Raw genomic sequence first — 23,779 nt, 5'->3', positions numbered from 1 at the left:
AATAGTGAGAGTTCAATGTATTCAAATATATTCACAAAAAACTCATTTTAACTTTGGAAGAGCCCAGTGGGAAGGCAAATTCCACAAAGCTCATTCTTTATCTTTATCCAGTGCTGTTAAGCCTTTTGACAGCTTCCTTGAAATCTCACGTTCCCTAGTGCAGTACTACAATAATTTAGGGAAGAAAATCTGAAAGATGGTGTTGAAGAATAATTAGCATTTAACTGGATGTGAATGCAAGCATGAAACAATGTCCCAGTGGTAGCAGATATGAAAAAGACTTAATAAAGAAAAGTAATGATGATCAAAACAATACAAAGATAACTCTTTTTAGACTTCAGGGTCTGAAGTCTTTGAAATACCATTGGAGGTATTTCAAAGTAACAGTGACAGAGTAGCTTATGCGATACCTGAACATTTCTGCTTTGTTTGGTTTGGGGAAACTTAAAAGTAATCTTGGAGCTAAAGGGAGAGTGTGGCTTTGTAAAATAATCATTTGAAAGCACATCATCCTTCTTTTTCTTCTTCCATGTTTACATGATCTCACTCTGTGAATTTCCTCCTCTGTGTGTGTCTCAAGCCAGTCAACTTTGGAGGCTGAGCCTAAAGTTAAACTTCATTTGGATAGAATTTTGTAGAATTGTTAAGGATGGTGGAGTTTGCTTTTGTTAGAAAAATCAAGCAATAAGAAGGTGACATTTTAATTTTGGTAAGTCATTAATTCAATTCTATAATCTCACCATTCTGTGGGGGAAAAATACTCAAATTTGCAACTCCAGCTTTGATCTTTTGTTAATACATTTTTGCCACATTTTTTTTGCATATCTACAGGCTTCTCTATTTAGATGTTCTGCCAAAATGTTTCTCTGTTCCACCAACCAAATTTGCACTCTCCCAATTGACACCCTGGTAATACATTTGGAATAATTTTTCCTTATGTTTCTTTCTCTGTTCACAGTTGGTTACCTTGTCTTAGTAATTTTCCTTTGAAGAGTTTGCCATTTGTGAGATCAAGCCCCACATCAGGCTCTGTGCTAACAGCTCTGAGTCTGGAGCCTGCTTCAAATTCTGTGTCTCCTTCTCTTTGCCCCACTTCTGCTCTCTCTCTTTCTCTCTCTCTCTCAAAATAAATAAATAAACATTAAAAATTTTTTTTTAAATTTAAAATTAAATAGTTAAAGACTTGCACTCTTATTGTTGACATCTGAATTGTCCTCACTAATTAATGGGTTACCTAAAGTGTTCTTCAGAGAATTAAAGGTAAATATAGGGTTGTGGTAGGGTTGTAAATTTTAAATGAATTAATGTATACAAGAATATGCATATACTAGATGTTTAGTAAATGATACTTAACCCTATGAAGTGTGTAAGCTTGTTGAATGTAATTGAGTGGGAGAGTAGATACAAACCAGATCAACAAAGAAGTAAACATGATGTGGTATATATACATAATGAAATATTATTCAGCCTTAAAAAGGAAAGGAATTTGACAGTATGCTACAAAATGGAAGAAACTTGAGGATATTGTGCTAAGTAAAATAAGTCAGTCACAATGAGGCAATTAATGATTCCACTTACATGAGGTACCTAGAGTAGTCAAATTTACAGAAACACAAAATTGAATGGCGATTGCCAGGGGCTAGGGTGAGGGGGAAAAGGGAAGTTGTTCAATGAGTAGAGTTTCAGTTTTGCAAGATGAAAATGTTCTAGACATCTGATGTGCAACGATGTACATGTTGTTAACACTACTATATTGCTCACTTAAAAATGGTTGATAGTTAATTTTATGTGTTTTTTATCACAATAAATAATAGAAATTATTGAGATACTCTCAGCTAAGTGTAAGTTATTAAGAAACTAAGGCAGGATAAAGCATAGAGTTACTTTAAGACAATGCTACTTTAGAGAGCCCTCTGAGGGAGCGGCTTATGAGCTGAGACCTGAATGATGACGTGGATCAGTCATGAGAGTCCAAAGGAATAGTCAGTGCAAAGATCCTGAGGCAGTCTGCTCTACATAGGAGAGAAGAGGAAGATAATTCAGAGGGCATGCAGTGAATTTGCTGGTAAAGACAGACGATTCTGTAGAGACTGGTGAGCTTTGGAAAGGAGATTGAATTTTATGTAAGCATGATAGAAATCCATTGGAGAGTTTTAAGTAATGGATGATAGGATCTGATTCACAATTTTTATTTATATTTATACTTATTTTATTTTTAGTTTTAGGTTTTTACTTAAATTCTAGTTAATTAACAGAATTAGAATCTAGAATTTAGTGATTCATTACTCATACACAACACCCAATGCTCATCACAAGTGCCCCTCCTTAATACCTATCACCTGTTTAGCCCATCCTGCCACCCACCCTGCCTCCAGCAACCCTCAGTTTGTTCCATATAGTGGAATCTTTCTTATGTTTTACGTCCTCCTGTTTTTATTTTTTCAAGTCTTTGTTTTAAATCCCACTTAGTTAACATATGTGGTAAAATTGGTTTTGGGTAGAATTGAGTGATTCATTACTTATATGTAATATCCAGTGCTCATCACAAATGCCCTCTTTAATTTTCATCACAGGTTTAGACCATTGACCCTCCCCCTCATCAACCCTCAGTTTATTCTCCATAGTTAATAGTCTCTTATGGTTAGTTCCCCTCTCTTTAATTTCCTTCCCTATGTTCATCTATTTTGTTTCTTAAATTTTACATATGAGTGAAATCATATGGTATTTGTCTTTCTCTGACTGACTTATTTCACTTAGCATACTACTCTCTAGCTCTATCCATGTTGTTGCAAATGGTAAGATTTCATTCTTTTTTATTCCATTGTGTGTGAAGATGTTCAACATCTTTTTTTATTAAATTTTTTTTTTACATTTATTTATTTTTTGAGAGAGAGAGGCAGAGCATAAGTTGGGGAGCGGCAGAGAGAGAATGAGACAAAGAATCCGAAGCAGGCTCCACGCTCCAAGAGGTCAGCACAGAGCCCGATATGGGGCTTGAACCCACCAACCATGAGATGATGACCTGAGCCAAAGTTGGACGCTTAACCGACTTGCACCCAGGTGCCCCCAACATCTTCTTTATCCATATCATCAATCAACAGACAGTTGGGCTCATTCCATAGTTTGGCTCTTGTCGATAGTGCTGCTATAAACATTGGAGTGCATGTGCCCCTTGGAATCAGCATTTTTGTATCTTTTGGGTAATACCTAGTAGTGCAATTGCTGGGTCATAGGACAGGTCTATTTTTAATGTTTTGAGGAACACCCACACTGTTTTCCAGAGTGGCTGCACCAGTTTGCATTCCCACTGGCAGTGCAAGAGGGTTCCCCTTTCTCTGCATCCTCACCAGCATCTGTTGTTTCCTGTATTGTTAATTTGAGCCATTCTGATGGGTGTGAGGTGGTATCTCAGTGTGGTTTTTATTTGTATTTCCCTGATAATGAGTGATGTTGAACATTTTTTTCATGTGTCTGTTAGCCATCTGTATGTCTTCTTTGGAAAAATGTCTATTCATGTCTTCTGCTCATTTCCTCACCGAATTATTTGCTTTTTAGGTGTTGTTTATAGTTCTTTATAGATTTTGGATACTAACCCTTTATTAGATATTTCATTTGCAAATATCTTTTCCCATTCCACAGGCTGCCTTTTAGTTTTGCTGATTGTTTCTTGTGCAGAAGCTGATTCACAGTTTTTAAAAAGTCAGTTAGCTATATGAGGAACATAAATATAGAAGCTGACACACCAGTTGGAACACGCTTTCAATGGAACACAGATGATGGTGACCTGGATGAGAGCTGGGAAGGTGTGAGGTTGTCAGAACTGGGATATATTTTGAGGTAATGACAAGTGGATTTGTAGATAGGTTGGAAGTGAGGAATGTATAAAGAAAAACCAAGGATGACTTCTATGCCTTTGGTCAGGACAAAAATAGGGGAGGAAATTGTGAGAGAAAGGTTTGGGTTTGGAGGAAGTAAGAAGTTAAAAGTTTAGTTTTAGCTCCATTAAGGATTTTTAAAAACATATGTGTTGATATGATTCGCATACCATAGCATTCACATATTTAAAGTGTTCAACTTAAGAATTTTTGAGTATACTCACAGAAGCAGGCAATCATCCTCATAACCTAAGTTTAGAGCATTTTACCACTTCGAAAACTATTTTTCTGGCCCTAGCCAACCACTAACCTATATCTGTTTCTATAGATTTCTCCAGTCCTGCCCATTTCATGTTAAGGAATGCCATGACATGTGGTCTTTTATGGGTGGATTCTTTCATTGAACTCAGTATTATCCATCAGTACTTTAATTGTTTTTATTGCAAAATAGTATTCCACCATAGAGATATACCACACTTTGTTTTTTCATTCATTAACTTATGAACAATTGTTTCTACATTTTGGCTGCTGTGAATAATACTGATATGAATGTGTATACGTTTTTGTTTGGACATATATTTTCATTTCTCTTCGGTATATAATGAAGAGCGGAATTGCTGTGTTATGTAGTAACTCCATGTTTAACATTTTGAGAAACTGCCAAACTTTTTGAAAATGGCTGCATCATTTTATATTCTCACCAACAATGAATAAGGGTTCTAATTCCATTACATCCATGTCAACCCTTGTTAGTGCTTTGTTTTTCATTGTAGCCACCCTAGTGGGTGTGAAGTGGTATCTCATTGTGGTTTGGGTCTACATTTTCCTAATTACTAATGATGCTGAGCATCTTTCCATGGGCTTATTGCCCATTTGTATGTCTTTGGAGAAATATCTGTTCAAATTTATTGCCTATTTTTAAGTTGGGTTATTATTATTATTATTTTGTTGTTGTTGATGAAGAGTTGTACTGCTTCTTTATATTCTGATATAAATTCCTTGTCAGATATATGATTTGCAAGTATTTTTTTCCTCTTTCTTTGGACTGGATTTTTACTCTTATGATGTGTTTGTAGCACAAATGTTCAAAAGTTTGGTATAGCCTAATTTATTTTTTCTTGAGTCATTTTTGCTTTTAGTGTCATATTTAAGAAATGGCTATGTTAACTTTTAGTTACCTATTAGACATCCAAATGGAGATAGTAGGTAGGCTATCTGAACTTCAGAGGAGAGATCACGTTGGGTAGAAATTGGGGAGTAATCAGTGTATATATAGTATTTAAAACCCTGGGCCTTGATGGGATCACTCAGAGAGAGAGAGGAGAAGTAGGCAAGTCCTGAAGGACACAATTTTACAATCATTACACATAGTACTGAGGTTCAGTGTGTGCATTGGAATACCAGGATAATCTACCAATAAGGAGAACGTAACCTAATGAATAAACACAAAGACTGCCCACTTAGGGACAGGGCAGATATCTCCCTCGGAGAGCTTATGGGATCATTTCCATTTTGTGGCCACTACGGTAGAATTGACTTTTTGGAATAAACTGGAATAGAATTTTCTCCATGTGATCTTGACTTCCTAGGAACCTCCCAACACTGGAGGTACTCCTTCTTTATCAAACCTCTGTATGAAGTATGCAAACTGGTCAAAGTGGCAAACTCAATCCATTCCAGCTCATTTAAGCTAACAAGGAATTTAGTAGGCAAAATCAGGTAGCTCACAGAATCCTTGTCATCAGGTCAAATTACCAGGAACCACGTTCCACCCTAGAAGCATGCTAAAGGACTTGCCTATGTGGAAACTGTTCCTGTCACTGCTGCCACAACCCAAACTTCTGATGCCAGGATTCAACTTCTCTCACATTGCTATATATGCCAGGTGCTTGATTAAATTGAAACTTCTGCAGCTACCTCCTTTTTGTTTGTTTATTTTTTTAAGTGTATTTATTCTGAGAGAGAGAGAGAGAGTGAGAGAGTGCACATACGTGCATGAGTGGGGGAAGGGCAGAGAGCAAGGGAGAAAGAATCCCAAGCAGGCTCCATACTGTCAGCAAAGAACCTGATGCAGGCTTCAAACTCACAAACCGTGAGATCATGACCTGAGCCAAATTCAAGAGTCGACACTTACCGGAGTCCAGCTCCAGCAGGTCCAGGGTCCCCTGAAGGAGAGACAGTGTCGGCAAAAGAGAGAGTTGAGAGAGAGCCCCGGGTTTCTTTCTTGGTCACCTGGCAGGCATCATCTCTGCCCTGTCAGGTTTTGTGTCTTTATTTATAGATTTAAGTGTTAACATGACACCAAAAAGTGGAATTTTTACAAATAATTCTCAGTGATAAGATGCTTTGAAAAGGGTGCAGAAACAGGTTTTACAGAGGCATTTTTGCAGAACTACTCTAATTACAATGAGGTAACTTACACATCATAGGATAACAGGATATTCTCAGTGAAAAGCAGATAACATGCACATTTGTTTGAACTGGTAGTAAATCTTACAACTAAGAAGATAGCAGGATGTTTTCCGTGAGAAGCAGATAGCAAACATATTTGTTTATAACAATAACGCTAAGATTCAGGCATAAACAAGGCTAGGAGGCATTCTGTTTGGCTCACCAGAGGAAGAATGTATTCCTGCTGGTTAGTAAATAAACCTTTTGTCAACCCTGTTCTTTGATGTTGAAGGTGTAAGTGCCATAGGTGCCCTAGATGTGCCGGCCTTTGCATATGAGTTTAAGTTGTAACTACTCTTACCCATCCTCACAATGGGCACCAAATTAGCAGAGGTATGTGCAGTAATTTATGCCTGGCTCTTGTTTGTTTCTTATTCCTAAATTAGGCTCTTTTTCTCCGGGCCAGAGTTAATAGTAAATCTTGTTTTCTTTAACCCCCTTCATTATCTGTGCCTTAAGTTTGTGAGGCAAATTAGAAGAGCTTTTCTACAAAACATCTGCAGTGCTTTGTTTAAATTCCTCTTTATAGAGGTGGGAATATACTTCTTCCCATGAGGTATCTGTGTGGGGAATATCGGTCTGACTTGGAACATCGTGAGGCCTAATCAATAGCAACAGGCTTAATTTCACATGAGCAGCAGTAGCAGAAGGAGATGCCAGTTTCCACCTCTCATGGCAGGAGCCGTGCACGTCTGCCATTTCCTTACTGTGACCCTGTCGTCCAGCAAGGCCGGTGCGGCTCCCTGCAGACACTTAACTGACCAAGCCACCCAGGTGCCTCTGCTGCTGCCCCTTTAAAGCAGGATCCTCACCTGCCACTTGTACTAGGAAAAAAATGCTCAACACTTAGCCTGTTTCCTCACACTGTGAATTGAAACCTCCTGTGGGTGCACCTGCTTGCTGGAACCAGGGTGATCTGCTTTCATCTTCGTTGCATAGGATGGGCAGAATTGGGTTTTCTGGATTTTCTCCTGGGAAGCTAAAGCTAGCAGTGAAGAAACTCATAAAATGTAGAAGACAGTTCAAAGGTGATGGGAGGCCATGCATGACAGGTCTCCAACATAATGTGCCATGGATTCTTAGCAATTATAGCATTTCACTATTAGCCGGTGGGGGAGGTGGTGGTTCATCTTCAGATGGCATCTCATTAATGATGGTTACTGTCAGATTCTTCCATTTTGAAGTGACAATTTCTCTACCTAAATATAACATGAGCTATATTTGTGAATTCCCAAGTTTATCAGCTATTTGCATTTCTTTTAGAATAGGCCTAACAACTAGATGGTAAGTCATTATACATATGGAATGTTATAAACATTTTAATATACTTGAGCAATTCATGTATATTTTGAACATTAATAATTTCTCTTCATAGAGAAAGAGGTTTTATAATGTTACTCATTTTAATGAGATCTACATGAATTATTTTTGTCTGTGAGATACCTGGCAAAGAAAAGTTACCATGAAGATATATATATAGCACTTACTAGTAATTTATCATAAATCCTTAAAATAGCAATTTAATGTGGCTTGAATAAAAAAATAATTTTTTGTTGCCTAGCCATTGATTTTTTTTTACTCAAGTTTATTGAGGTATAATTTACATAAAATGAAATAAACCCTTTTTTATATGGGTAAGTTTTGGCAATATATCCACCCAAATCATCACCAGCCACAGGCAGGATATAGAACATTTCTATAATCCCCTGAAGTTCCTTCGTGCCCCTTTATAACATCTTCACCTCCCTAGCCCCATGAAGCTGCTAATCTGCTTTCTGTCACTACAGATATTGATTTTTTTTTCAAATTATTGAGGCATAATTTATATAGAAGATAATGCATTCATTTTAAGTGTGCGGTTTGCTAGAGTCATTGATTTTCAAAAAGTAAAATTACTATCTCTATAATGCTTTGCTCTTGAATTCTCTAATCATTTGGTTACATAGGAAAGCATTAAATAAATTCTCTTTGTTTTTTATACACACCAACTCACACATAGTCACTCTGTACGTTCTGCACAGAGCTATGTGATATCACACTATTCTTGATCCGTAAATTGTTCTTGAAAAATTGCTGATACAAAGGCCAAGGAAAGCAGATATAAAACAAAGCTACTGATTTAGAGCAAGGTACTATTAGCTACTGTCATACACCCATGAATAATAAGGTCCCTGATATGTAGATATTAGTGTTATTCCTAGCTAGTCACTCTTATGACATTATTAAAGAAGTTGGAGCATGAATCATGAGTAAACAAATGAATAAATAAATATACACAGTTGGTGACTTAATGTTCCATGTGTATGGGAAAGGCTGGATAGAGTACATGTTATCCAGGGACTTCTACTAATGGCATAGTTCTAAAAAAGCTTATTTAAAGCTATTAGCATGTTTTATGAGTTATTGATTTCTCAATGTCTCCCCAGTTTGGCAAGAGAATCAGATCTTAGAGGATAATGCCAGCTAATCCCTTTTATCAGGTAGGATGGATAATGGTTTAAGTGTAGTCCAGCTCCCTGGATGTGAAATGAATAGAATTTTCCATAGTATGGTATCCCAATTTACAGGTGAGTTATGGTAATAAATGCTGGGGGCAAATTATTATTGCTTAGAAATATTAAGCCCTTTTGAACATTTTCAGGAAGTGGTCTTGAACCATTTATAGTTTGCAAATAAATAAGAATAGCAATTGTACGATCAGCTAATAGTCATTGTACAATCGATCTATCACTTCTTTTTAGCGAGCATATACTGTGGACATATTATGCATGAAACACCACTTACAACCACAGGGATACACAGATGAAGGAAGGCTATTGAAGGCGTTTGCCCTCAAGTTCCCACTTTAAACAGGCAGGAAAGAAAGAGCATTCAATAAACAATTGGAGCATAGAATGCTACGGAGAAAAGTGCCTTGATGGCAGGGATTAAAGAACACTGGATTTAGGCTGAAAGAATTAGAGATAGCTTTCCAAAGGTGATGATATTTTTGTTAAGTGAAGGAGGACCAGCAGAAATCAGCCAGAGAGAGGAATCAGAGCCTGTCTGGCTGCCTTCCTAAGAAACTTCGTATTATTAAAAAAATCACATTATAACACATTATATGCTTCGATGGAGAAAGGTAAGAAGCTAGAGGGCTACAAGATTGTAATTGTTTTTTACTTCCACAGAAATGTCAATGATAAAGATATCTCTATTGTTCTGGGGTTTTTTTTGTTTTTTTGTTTTTTTGTTTTTTTTTTTGTATTACAAACAACAAAAAAATAAAAATAAGCAAATTAAAAACTAACCATTTTTTCTTTCATTCTTTGGTCCATGCTGTCTCAGTTCCTTCTATTCCTGAGTCCTGACCTCACAATGTGTTTGCTGAATTTATCACAGGTGCAAAAGGTGAAGAAGACAGCCCAGGATTACAGGTCCTAAGGAAAATGTTGACAGGGCATCCGCCATGTGCTCAAAGCAGTCATGTGCTTCTATGCTTTGTCTGATAAGTTCTTTTCCCTCCCTCGACTAGTGAGCTACTAATTCCCAGTAGGGATTGTCTTGTAATCAATAGTAGTTAACAGAATACAAAGTAGGCTTTGTAATTAATTGATTGCATTATGTCTGATTCCCATGTATAAAAGCTTGTTGTGTTGGAAAAATGCCTGAAATTTGGTGTGCTTAGAGAGCATCAGGGTCTGTTGAGAGTGAGGCTGGACAAGAAGCCAGATCCTGGAGACCTTTGCATTCCAAACTAAGGGATTTGGATTTTATTCCGAAAGCAAGAGAGGGTGATTGATGGATGAATTTCAAAGAAGGCTGAGATAGCATAAGATACGAATTTAGAAAAGCCCCTGCCCCAGCCACAGTGTGAAATATAGATTGGTGTGCTCAGGAGTGGTGATAGAGACCAATTAGAGGCTATTAAGATAATGAGGACCTGAAGTAAGGCAGTAGTAAAATAAAGAAGAGAACAATTTAAAGAGATAAGGAACATTGAATGATTTTACTTAGTGACAAGCTGGATATAGGGGTGTGGGGGGGGGGAGGTGAGCAGGGTGTATGATTCTGTAAGGGGGTTTCTAAATTAACTCCTATTTGTCTGACTTAGGGCTTCCAGATGAGGCAAGGGAGACAGGAGGGGAAGCAGGAACAGGATTTCTGGCGGGGAGTGGTGGAAGAAAACTTATGCATGAATTTAACGTGTATATGGGACATCAAAGAGGAAATACCCTATAGGTAGATCTGAAAATCAAGGAATTTACATTACAGATACAGGATTTTGGAAAATAAAATTTTACCAAACTAAAACATACATGTAGTTAAAAACATCAAACTGTCTGTATAAAGAAGAATCATGATTATCAGTTTATGCAGTTATCAATTTATTGCCTCTCATTTCCAAGTCCATCCCCATGGCCTGCTTTGCAGTAACAGGCCTGGACCTTGTGAACGTTTCCCCCATTGCAGCAGGGACATGTTAAGCTTTCATGTTAGATGGTGCTGGAAAGGCACTGGAAAAGGAAGAGATTTCTCACTGATTCTTGTGTGTTCTTTCCATCAGCTCCTGCAGCATGGATGGCTTCTGTTGGGGCCAGAGCTCAAAGCATAAGCTGCGGGCTCTAGCAATGTGCTTGGCTTCTCCAAAATGCAGTGACCCGCATGTCTCCTCTGGCCACTTTGCAGCAAGTTCCTAGGTTTGGCTTCTCTCTGTAAATGACTTTCCCATGAATGGCTTCTTTGGCATCTCACAGGGTGGATTTCCAGCCAGCTCGGGACGACAGATGGCCAGAAAATTCCATGGTATGGCGCGGCACCGCAATGACTCCTCCTCTGGCATCCAGTGAGCCACAGCTGTGCCCTCTTCTGGGAGGGCTGGATCTCACCTCAGCAGCGTGCACTTTGCCCAAGCACTCTAGCTCAGCCTAGACACAGTGGCTGCTCTTTTTCATCTGCTGGCCTTATATTCTTCAGAGTTCTCTTTAGTTCTTATTAGCCAACTCTGTGTTATAGTTAGTAGCATTTTATATTTGACTTCCCATCTTCAAATTACATGGGATATTTTTTCTCATTGGAATCTGGCTGATACAATCATCTTTTCTACCCCTCCAGAGACCTAATGCCATTCTCCAGAGGTGAGAATTTCTCACTATATTTAATTTTTTTTATTTTTTAAAATTTTATTTTTAGGTAATCTCTGCACCCAACATGGGCCTCGAATTCACAACCCCGAGATCAAGAGTCACATGCTCTTCCAGCCAAACCAGCCAGGCGCCCCTGTTTTTACTATTTTTAATTACTTCTCATTTTAGTTTTTCTGATTTCATTTTGGCTGCCCTAAGATAAATGATTGAGTGTATTTCTATACTATCCACATCACTTCCCTTCCTTTCTCCCTTCTGCCATCCCTTCCTTCTCCCCTTGAAACTAATATCTATCAACAACTTTGTAAGGTGATAACGTTATCACTTTCCTCCTTTGTCCCACCTTTTTGCCCCATTTTCATCTCCCTATATGTGTCAGCTCTGTTTTTATTTTCTCAAAAATTTTTAATTTGATAACATTTACATTCTAATCTATAACCTAGATTAAATTATATGTAGATAAGTTCTTAACATAGAAGTTAGCAAAAAAGCATTCACAGTATTCCAAGCTGCTTAAAAAAATGTTGCTTGGTGAGTCAGATAATCTAGTATGAATATATGCCCTTCTTTAAAATTACAACCAGGATTCAGTGTCATCCAAAAGAGAATAATCCCAGTGTTAAGTTCAAAAGAATTCTTTTTGTTATTTACTCAGACTCATGCGTATTTTAGTTTTACTTCATATTTAAGCTGCCTTTCTTCTATAGCTTTTTCTGTTCCTTTTTCATCTGTGTTGTTTTATCTCTCATTCTTTATTTATTTGCATCATGAGAATAAATGCATGCAGTCTTGAGGCTTTCATGCCCTCATCCACACTGTAAATTGTATTGAATTCTCTCCCCTTCCCCTTTTCCTTAGATGGCTCTTTCTTAGAGGTCTCCATTCTCCTTTTCCAGATTAAGATCTTTGTTTTCTATGCCTGCTGTTTCTGTCTCATTGTGTTAGTCCCTTGGCTGCATGTTCTCCATTTGTCTCCATTTGTCTCACTTCCTATCCTTCATCCTGTTGTATGTCCCAGGAGGGTGGTTTTTATGGACTGCAAAAACAAGTGCTTTTTTTGCCCTTTGGCTTCAGTTGTTGGGTTTAAAAAATGGAAGGGATCATATTGGAAGGTGGAAGGAAGGTGGGATTGATGTATTTGTTCCTATGGAAACCTCCCTGCTGAGCAATGTATGGGCAGTAGTTGAATTTCTCTGCAGAGAATCATTGCTCCTACTAGGCTTAACAAGTATTAATAAAGCTTAATGAGTAGGTTCTTGGAACTGCTCCTTATTCTTGCCCTTTCACACCCAGGAATGGTAGCTGCTTCCCACTGTTTCTAGACTCAGGGTGGCTCATTATTTCTCATTGGATTCCTGTGATCACTGACCACACTTTTGTGAATTATCTAGGTCTTAAGCTCTCTTCAATACCCATTTTGGGGGTGCTATTTTGTGTCTGTGAAGGACCTGTTATAGGCCGCCATGTCATTTTCTTCTTGGTAGATGAATATACTCATTCAGAGAAGAGATCAATACTTTTGCTTGATCTCCTATTATGAAAGGTGGTTGAGGGTATAGATGAATCAGAATTAGAATATAGGACAATCAGAATATAGGTGATATTTAAAATGTAGAATAAAGATAAGGTGCCCAAGATTATGTTTTGGAGCCCAAGTTGCATTTTTGCCAACCTTGTAGGGCCTCTACTAGCAGCTTACCTTTAAGAAGTTAATCAACTGAATGTGAGCACATTTAGAGAGTTTAGCTCAAACTGAGTATTATAGGAACTTTTTTAAAGCAACTTATTGGTTTTGCACAAAACTAGGTAAATAATGGATTAATTTAGGCAACTTTTCATTGATAAGTAGGAGAATTCTATTTTTGGAGATTTTTTTTTAGAGTTTGTTTATTTTGAAAGAGAGAGGGAGAACACATATGTATCCATGCAAGTGGGGGAAGAGGCAGGGAGAGAGGGAGAGATAGAGAATCCCAAGTAGGCTCCAGGCTGTTAGTGCAGAGTCTGAAGTGGGACTCAAACTCATGAGCTATGAGATCATGACCTGAGTCAAAATCCAGAGCTGAAATCCAGAGTTAAACCAACTGAGCCACCCAGGTGCCCCTATTTTTGGATATCTGGGTTGATTGCTTATTTGCTTTCTGTACCTGCAAAATTTATTGTTACTGTCTGTAATGTAGAACATAATGCCACTTATATTGACAATTTTAGTAGAAAACTTTTATTATTGCATGTAATACACACATATATGCATATATCCTAAAGGGCAAGATATACCCCAGAATTGCATTTGCATGGTTATTTTAGGGAAATAATAGGTAGATTGAAGTTTATCTGTCTTGAGGAAAATGCAAGTGATCTCAGAGACTTTCTAGAGAAGGATAAGGTTCATCCTACCAGAAAGTTAAGTGCATAATCACACTGGATTGAGGGATACGTAAGGTTGCTCTCTCTGGTCTACACTTTCAATCTTTTTAGTCTTTCATGGCATTGTTTTCCAATTCTCTCAGAATTCTCTTTATTCAAGTCATTACTTTGGTTAGATAATGAAGTGGGGGTGGGGGAGAGGGAGCACAGGTACAGCTTGGTGTGGTAATTAACTGCTCCAAAATCCCTGAGTCCATTGATAGGGGTTGAAATGGATCATATACGCTTAAAATAAAACTGCCTCTTCCCCAACAGAAGCTACGAGAGAGATGGTACATTAGATTAAGACCATTTTACTTCTAACTTTTTATTCTCATTGTTAGAAAGTCCTAGAAATCCATCTTTCCCTATGCGCTGATACAGCCTATCAGCATAGCATCTGTTATCATATCTACCAAGACTACTCTATTATTTCATTTATGCCTCTTTATGTCAGTCTCCAAAGAAGTCCCCAGACATCCAGGTCACCTCTTCTCTCCTACACTCTAATCTCCATTGAGTTCCATATACCCCCAATCTGTTCTCTTTCTCTGCCTTTCTCCAACCTCTAAAATTCTGCCATGGTGCCCTTTGAAATTTCAATTCTATTAGAAGTAAAATCTCCTGTTCCTCATCTATTTTTGAATATTCTTTTCATCTTCTCACTCCAAAAGAATGGCTGTCTCCTAAGTTTCCTGCTTTCCTGACATCTGTCTCAAGTGATGGCTGTTGTTGTTCCTTAGCTTTCTCACCACTGGTCCTGAGAGTGGAGAAGACCTCTTCCTCATACCTTATTGCTGCTTCCAAACCATTCTCCGTTTTCCCCACCTACAACCTTTTAACATTGGACCTCATGCCACCATATTATAGCCTTCATTGCCCCCTATTATTGGCAGCATTTACTGATTTCCCAGTCTTTTCCTCTTGTTTTCTCTGGTTTTACTTGTGGCTCATTCTCTAATCCACCCATAATGATATGGTTTTGGAGTATGGGGTGGAGGTTCAGAGCTGATGGCCAAGAAAGATTTCTTGAAACATCTTTAGTTCAAAAAGGTGGTTTTATTAAAGCCCAGGGACAGGACCCTGGGGCAGGAAGAGCTGCACTGAGGAGACACTGATTATATACTTGGGAGTTGAGGGACGTAAAAGCAAGATGTTTCTAAATCCTTTCGGATTCGCTAAAGAAGACTCACACAATCCTGGATATGTTAAAGAAGACTCAGAGTATACTGGAGCCCTAGCTATTGTCAAGCTCAGGTTGTTTTTCCCTTTAGCAAAGCATTAGCATTAAGATTGCAGGGAGTTCTTGGAGAGATGTTATACTCTGCCTGCCTCAAGTATTTGTCAATGGGTTGTAGGTTATAAGGCAGTTTAATTTTATCTATGGTTTCCTTTTGCCTTTGTTTCCCACATCAATAATTCTTGCTAATTTTAATATGGACACAAAGAATCCTTCCAACATCCTGACCTGTTAGTTCCTTGAACTCTTCTCATGGCTATATCATAGACTTTGTCGTTAGTCTTAATTCCATAATCTTCATTTCTTATATCCTACTCCTTAACCAATGCCTCCTCTTAGCTCACCTCCAGCCATTCATTTACTTCCACTGGGACCTACAGTTCACTGATCCACCACCTTTAAACTGTCTCTCTCCTTGTGACATCCTCATTATACTTCTTACCCAGCCGCATTCATGCACAATCATAATAATCACATCCCTGACATTCACTCTTGACTCTCTTGCCCCGCCTCTCCTTTCATTGTACTGCTTCATGAAACCACAGCTGGGTTAAATTCTTCCTTTTCTAGGCCTACAACCATGCAGCTTCATATTGCTGTAGAAAGAACATAAAACATGAAGACTGACCTCATTTAAATTCAATTTATAAACCTCAAGTGGGCCCTTACTGCTGTCAGGCAATCATAGTGGCCCATTCAGTCTCCTGTTGTCCTTTACAACTACTTAACATCTCTTCCCTTCCCTTAAACTCATAGCCCTTTCTTTCCATCATCACTCTCAACTTCCTCACCAAAGAAATCGAAGCAATAAAAAGAGAAATCCCCTGGAATGTTTACCACCGTATCTACCAGTATTTAAATCCTCATACTCCACCTTGCTGCCTCTTGCTACAAATTAGCTGTCCATGCTCTATTTAAAGTTCATCCATTCTCTTGTGCACATGATCCCTTTCCCTCTTGCTACACAGACATTTGCTTCACAGCTTTCTTCTATATATTTTTTTTGTTGTCTACTAGATCTTTCCCATCAACATGCAAACACAGTGTTATTTTTCCCATCTAAAATCAAATCTTCTCTTGGCCTTATTCTCTTACCAGTTACCCCGTTTTCTTTAATCTTCATTAGTGCAAAACTTCTGAGGAGTTCTCTGTATTTCTCTTATTTTCTCTTCAACTCATTCCAGTCAGGATGTCTCCTCAGCACTCCATAGAATAGACCTCTGTCAAGGTAACCAATGATATCCATATTACTACTTACTATATCTGGTAGCCAATTCCCAACTCTCATCTTGATTTATCTATCAGCACATTTTTTGGGGAGTACAATATGGTGATTCATATCTATCCACATATTTGACATAGTTGATCCTGATGAGGGAATCAAAGGCAAACTGAGGGCAAAGCACAAGGTCATCCCCCCCATCCCCTTAGGATGTGTGATATTCCTCAGGCACTCTTGGCTGCCCAAGAACAAAGGAAAGGGAAAAACAAATGGTTTAGTGATAGAGATCACAGTCATGCAGGACCTGAGTCTCTATCAGTTTGCAACTATTTTAATGATTTACAAGAAAAAAGGCAATCTCCACAAATTTATAGACTCAGTTTCCTGGAGCCCTAACATCTCCCTCCCCTCCATAGTGATATGGGGAACAAAGGCAAGAAGAAAATGTAGATAAAATTAAATTTCTTTATAAGCCGCAGCCCATTGACAAATACTTGAGACAGGCAGAGTAAAACATTCTCTCAGAAACTCCCAACTGTCTTAATGTTAATGCTTTGCTAGAGGGAAAAATAACATTAGCTCTCAACAATAGCAAGGCCTTCAGTATCTTGTGAGGCGTCTTTAGCATATGGAAGTCCTTTGGAGAACTTCCCTTTGCTTTTACCCTCCCCATTACCCTCTCACCTCACCCCACCCCACCACATACACACACTCCCAGGTGTATAATCAGTCACTCCTCACAATCCCAGTGTAGCACTTTCTACCCACGGGGCCTGTTCCTATGCTTTAATAAATAACCACCTTTTTGCACCAAAGATGTCTCAAGAATTTTTTCTGGCTCAGAAACCTAAAACCTAAAACCACATGATTCACACATTTTCTTTGATTCAATTTCTTCCTGTTTTCCATTTCACCACCCTCTTTTGCTTTTCCTCATACCTCACTGTTAACTCCTGTCTCCTACTCCTCCTTTCTCTGAGCTTGTCACATTAGAATGCTTTGGGATTGAGAGCTTTTCATTCCTTCATCTTCTTTTTTCTATCTATACTCACTCAAAACTGTCATCTAGTATTAAGCCAATGGTTTCTAAGTACAGACTTTTCTTCTGAACTCTAGATTCATATATACAACTTGCTAGACATCTTCATTTGGATAACTACTGAACATCTAAAAATCACATGTAAAAGACTAAACTATGAATCCCCTCTCCTATACCCATAGCCTTTCTCATTTGGGTTGACGGCAATTCTGCCCTTTGGCTTACTTGTTCAGACCAAAATTCTTGAAATGATCTTTGACTTCATTTTGCCTCAGGGAGTTCTTACCCAATCCATTAAGAAATCTTTTGGCTCTGTTTTCAAATATATCTGGAAGTCAGAGTCCATATAATAGTCTCTGAGGTTCTAGGCACTCTGGCCCCTATTACCTCCCTGACCCACCACCCACTCTCCTACTTTGCCATTCTACTCCAGAAATCTTTAGATATGAGAGTTTTTTCCTCAACTATTCTCTTTCTCTGGAGTGGTCTTCTCTCAGATGTTCAACTGGTTTCTTTAAGTTTCTAGATAAAATTACCTTCTCAAGGAGACCTACTTCTAATAACACCTTTGTTCCCATGTTGCCTGTCTCCCATAGCCTGCCGTAGACAGCTCAGCAATAAGATCTATTCCCATAAAAGGCTCCTCCTTTTTCATCTTTATTTTCCAAAACATAGATTTGCAAAATGTACAAAAGGAATATGTTTACTCTGAAATCACTTGTACATAGTATTTTATACTTTTTTGAGTTTGGTTAGTTGAAATGCAATATACAGTAGGTAACTGTAAAAAAAGTTTTTTTGGAATGTAATAAAAATATCCATGGTGCAAATTTTTAGAGACTTGGGCACTACAGTAGAAATAGGTTGAGAATACAGATGACTGCTGTCCCAATAATAACAATTACTAGGGAAGTTTCCATAATTCAGCTATTTTGAATAGCTGATATTTACTGAGTGCCTAATAAAGGTCAGGCATTGTTCTAAATGCTTTACATATAGATTGTTCTTATTCCTCACAAGAAATACTGTGAAGTAGGTACTAATATATCTTTCCTGAGTGGCTTTATGGAGATAAGTGTGAAGGAAAGGGATAGGCAAGTGTGGAATCAAGGACAGGTGAGCTTGGAGTCCTTCAGGCTCCTAATTTGTTCATCTAACCTTTAGCTCTTACTTGAGAATCTGAAGGGATTATGAATCAAGACAGAAGTGAATGGACTTGACAGAAGTGGTCAGGGCCAAAGGCACCTGGGTGACTCAGTCAGTTGAGTGTCCAACTCTTGATTTCTGCTCAGGTCATGATCCCAGGATTGTGGGACCAAGCACCACATTGAGCTCTGCACTGAGTATGGAGCATGCTTGGAATTCTCTCTCTCTCCCTCTCTCTCTCTCTCTCTCCCTCCCTCCCTCCCTCCCTCTGCCCCTCTCCCCTGCTTGCTCACATGCTCTCTTGCTCTCTCTCTAAAAGAAATAAATAAAATGCAATGTTAAAAAAAGAGAAATGGTCAGGGCCCGAAAAACAAAACATTGAGGCAGAAACCATAGAAACATTCTCAGTGTTCCAATAAGGTTAAGTTTAATGGCTGCTACTGCCTTTTGCCTCAAATACATGTGAATATTTACTATAAATAAAGCTTTTCTAAGTGGAAGTGTCTCCTATAATATGAAACTTGGGAAAAGGCCCAGGACCCTGGAGCTGAACAAGAACCAGAGTGTACAAAAATCTAGTTGGAGAATGGTGAATGAACTAGAAATGCAGGAAGGAGGTGGCAATGAAATGGTAAGGGGTTAGCAAACCTGGGTTTTGTCAGAGCACAATTTTGCCACCTCAATCTGCATTTCCTGACCAACATTCTAAAGCTCACTGTCAGGCACTGAGCACAGTGAGTGGATTGGAAGGTAGCAGCCTCAATTTCATGCTCATTACTGATTCTCCTCCGATGTGGCAAGGATAAATGATGGAAATCAATGTTCTCATCCTTGACTCCTTTCTATCAAGCTTCCCAATGTTCAGTTTTGTATGAAGATGCAAAGAGCTCCGGTGCTTTTTGTGATAATAAAAAGGTCTGATGGCATCTTTTGATATCCAGAGTTGTGAGAGCAATGTTTCAATGCATATTTTATCTTCACACTCTTCTGCCCTATGGCTGTACTTGATGGGAAAAGACTGCTGCTCCAGTAATGATTAATCAGTAACTGACTCACTCTGTAATTGGAATGCAGCACAGGAAAGATAATGCAGCTTCAAAGCCCTTTGTTTATGAAGTGTTTTATCATAATTTGAAAAATCTACTTGTTTTCATATAAACCTATGAGGTAGGTTATTGTCACTGCCATTCTAAAGATGAGAATATAAAACTTGGGTAGCTCCTACAAGGTCACAAGAGAAGTTATTGGCTAGTCAGGATGAAAACTCACAGTCCTTGTTTCACCATATTATTGCCCTTTGAATTACATAATTATTGTGACAAATAGAATGACCAAAGATAATGTGTTAAGAAGTGAGACAGGCATAGAAGACTATCAATGCAAAAAGCTGAAAGGCAAAAAGGACCATTATTCAGGCAAAAACATTGTCTGTGCCAAGCTTTTAAATCACACAGGACAAGTAAAATAAATACATATTTGCTTTTTTCCATTGTTGTTGTTTGTGCTGTCTCTATTGCCTGGAAGCTGACCTTGATTTTAGGTTTGTCAAGTGACTCCACAGTAGCTCTTATTGGTAGAAACCACCTAGGTAGGCTTGATGTTTCCATGGTGTTCCATGTTTTCATGCTTCATACTCAAAGGGCAAATGGGGAGTGGATAATTGACTGAGAAAATAAGATCAAAATATAGAAGTTTTAACAATGTCATTCTGCTTTTCTTTTTAGAATATTATGAAATATATTGCTCTTTTGAAAGAGAAGAATACTGAGGGTAAGAGCAAAGGAGACTAGTTTATTATTTTACTTGATTTCCCAATGTGATGATTAACAAAAGAAGGTCTTTTATATATTAGGTACATGAATCATAGATGAAGCCTGAGATGGAGTCAGAAGAAAGGTGCAGGCTTTATGATTTAGAGAAGGAAATTATTTCACTTGTATCTGATGCTGTTGATGTAAAACAAAAGTACTCATTGTCCCATTTTAATTGCTATACTGTCCAGGAGTGACAGGAGTGAACAAAGACAAATGTAGTGGTGGGAACTTTGTGAAAAAATACACCAAAGGGATGCCTCTGAGTGCAGACTTGTGGACAGACATGGGGAGGGCTAACCTATAATAGAGTAATGCCCCACTTATGTGTGGGAGAATCGGGAAGCATTTCACACCTCTGCTTGTCAAGAATAAGAGCATTATAAGTAGGAGAAAGGGTGAATGCATGTTGTTTGGAAAAACCTTGGGAATTCCATGTCAAGCCAAGATGATGCAAGGGGGCAGGGAGCACATGGGTGGCTCAGTAGGTTGACTCTTGATTTCAGCTCAGTCCTGATCCCAGAGTTGTGGGATCAAGCCCTGTGTCAGGCTCTGAATTGAATGTAGAGCCTGCTTGGGACTCTCTCTCTCTCTCTCTCTCTGTCTCCCTCTGCTCCTCTTCTACACTTGTGTTTGCTCTCTCTGTCTCTCTCTCACTCTCAAAAACAAAAACAAAAAAAGATGGTGCAAGGGGAAAGTATTTCAGTTTACCTTCCTTCAGGAGAAAATCATCTCTGAGACTACTCAAGTATAGCAGTTGACCACTGCTGAGTTTTTCCTACTCATCAGGACAATTAGCATCTGAATATTTTCAGGGAGGGAGAGAAAAAGCTGCATTAGGCTGCCTCCTTTGTTTTCTTACAGGGCCTTGTATCCCCCACATAACTGTGCTTACAATGCAGTAGTTGTCTTTGTTCTCATCTATACCCTTCCACAGATGTAGGCTCTATGAGGGCAGGGATCTTGTCCGCTTTTTCAGTGTGGTATCTCCAGTGCGTGGCACACTGTGCTAGGCACTTAACAGATTAAGTGGTTGTTGGTTGTCCAAAGGAACAAATGTTGGGTCAAGAAAAGGGTTTGTACAGACAGGAGGAAAAAGTCAATTTTTGTTTCCCAAATATCATCCTATTGGTACTCTTTGGAAAGACATACAGTGTGTAATTAAGACCCAGACTGCCTAGGTTCCAAATCTAGTTTTGTCAATTCCTGGATGTGTCATCACATGGCACTCCTTAACTTTATCTGTGACAGTGGGGACAGTGATATTCACATATCAGTAGATACATCAGGGATATGAGTTTGGTTGTATTTGTAGAAAATCCAAATAAGAGTATAATGACTCATGAACAACATGGATTTAAGGTGCACGAGTCCAACTATACAGTGATTTTTTTCAATAAATGTAGTACAGTACAGTAAATATGTTTTCTCTTCTATATGACTTTTAAAAAAATGTGTATTTATTTTTGAGAGACATGTTATGCCCAGATTTTTAATATCGTCCCCCAAAACCAGAAACCGCCAGGGAGACCGAGTCACGCATGCAAAAGCAAAGGGCTTTATTACGAGTTTATGCTGGTCAGGCCTAAGCTCGGGCTCACAGACTTTGCCAGCACAGTGGATCCATGCTGAGAGCCCTGAACAAAGGTGGGGCAGGGCCTTTATGGGTTTGGGAAGGGGGAGTTACAGGAAATTGTGACACAGGTAGAGTGATCCAATCACTATCACCTATCAATACTGGCAGTAACTTTAACCATACGTTGATACTTTTGGTGGGAGCCAATTGCAACATTTAGAGTGTTAACCAATTACAGAGTGGACCCAGGACTCAGGACCCTCACGTAGGGTGTAACTAGCCTTCTAGGCCTGCCCTTAGAAATGGTAAGGGTGTTAGCTGGCCTTTCCTGATTGGGTGTTACAAGGGTGGTCCCTCCTGCCTTGGGCGATGTGTGCCCTTCTATTGTCTAATGATTCTGAGAAACTGACACTTAGGCCTTCAAGGTCAGAGGGAAACTTGAAACCTGTCATAGAGTCAGTTTGGTTCAGACAGAGACAGAATGTGAATGAGGGAGTGACAGAGGGAGACCCAGAATCTGAAGCAGGCTCTAGGCTCTGAGCAGTCAGCATAGAGCCTGACCCAGGGCTCGACCCCCTGACCCATGAGATCATGACCTGAAGTCAAACACTTAACCACCTGACCCATCCAGGTGCCCCCTCATTGCTTTCTTAATAACATTTTCTTTTCTCTAGCTTACTGTATTTTATGAATACAATATATAATACATGTAACATACAAAATATGTGTTAATCGACTTTATGTTATTGGTAATGCTTCTGGTCAATGGTAAGCTATTAATAGTTAAGTTTTGGGGGAGTCAAATGTTACAGATTGTCAACTGTGCATTGTGGAGAGGGGTTGCTGCCCCTAACCCCCAACATTATTCAAGGGTCAACTGTATTTCAAAAAGGATGAGGGTTTATCTTTCACTAATGAGAATTCACTTGAAAGAGTTCAGAGCTGTGTGACAGATCTATGAAGTCAGGACCCAGACGCTTTCTACTCTTTCTTTTGGTCAACCTTGGAGTGTGCCCTTCACGATGATCAACCTGGTGGGTGCCGGAGCTCCAGCTGTTGCATCTGCTCTCCAGGTGGGACAAAGGAGATGAGTAAAAACATTACCTCTCTTTGAGGAGATTTCTCAGAAATCTCAACCAGAAACTTCCACTTATATGTCATTGACCAGAACTGTGTCACATGAATCCCCCATCTGAATAAAAGTCTGGGAAATGTGTCCTCTTTTTTTTTTTTTTTTAGCTGGCCACATTGCTACTCTCAAAATAAAGAGGACTAGGCTGGTAACAAAAAGCAGGGATTGGATGTTAGATAGGTAACTGTCTTGGAGAGGGTAAAGACACACACGGTGGGTACTCCAGAAATGTTGTGTAGCCATGCTTACATTAGGCTTAGAATTCTAATTTTAAAATGTATGTAAAAATGGTGGATATGTAGACTTGAACATTGGATTTAGAAGATAAACCTTTCTAGTGGCTTCTCAGCACATGGATGATGGTTAATGTTGACAGGGTATTTATTATCAATCTGGACTTTGTATGCATTCATTCATTTAACCCGTAACAGTGACTATGAGTAGTTACAGCTATTATTTCACCTTATGGATGAGGAAACTGAGAGTTAAGTAGGATGCTACTTAACCATCAGATGGTAGAGCTATGTCATAAGATTTGAACTCAGGCCATCTGCTTTCAGAGTCTGTGCTTTTAATCTCCAGTGTAAGTGAGAGAATGTCTTCCAATAAAAGTGAATTTTTAAAAATCTCATAGTCTCAAAAAATTTCCCAGTTTTCTGGATGGAATAAGTTAACCAAAAGATCTTACAGATTCATTAAAACTTGTTGTGGCTCTGTGATACCATGTTCAAGATAAAGAATAAATAGCAGATGGTGGT

Source organism: Suricata suricatta, chromosome 1, assembly GCF_006229205.1.
Source record: "Suricata suricatta isolate VVHF042 chromosome 1, meerkat_22Aug2017_6uvM2_HiC, whole genome shotgun sequence".
In the NCBI taxonomy this organism is placed as follows: Eukaryota; Metazoa; Chordata; class Mammalia; order Carnivora; family Herpestidae; genus Suricata; species Suricata suricatta.
The sequence above is the reverse complement of the archived record's forward strand: the minus strand, read 5'-3'. Positions refer to the sequence as shown.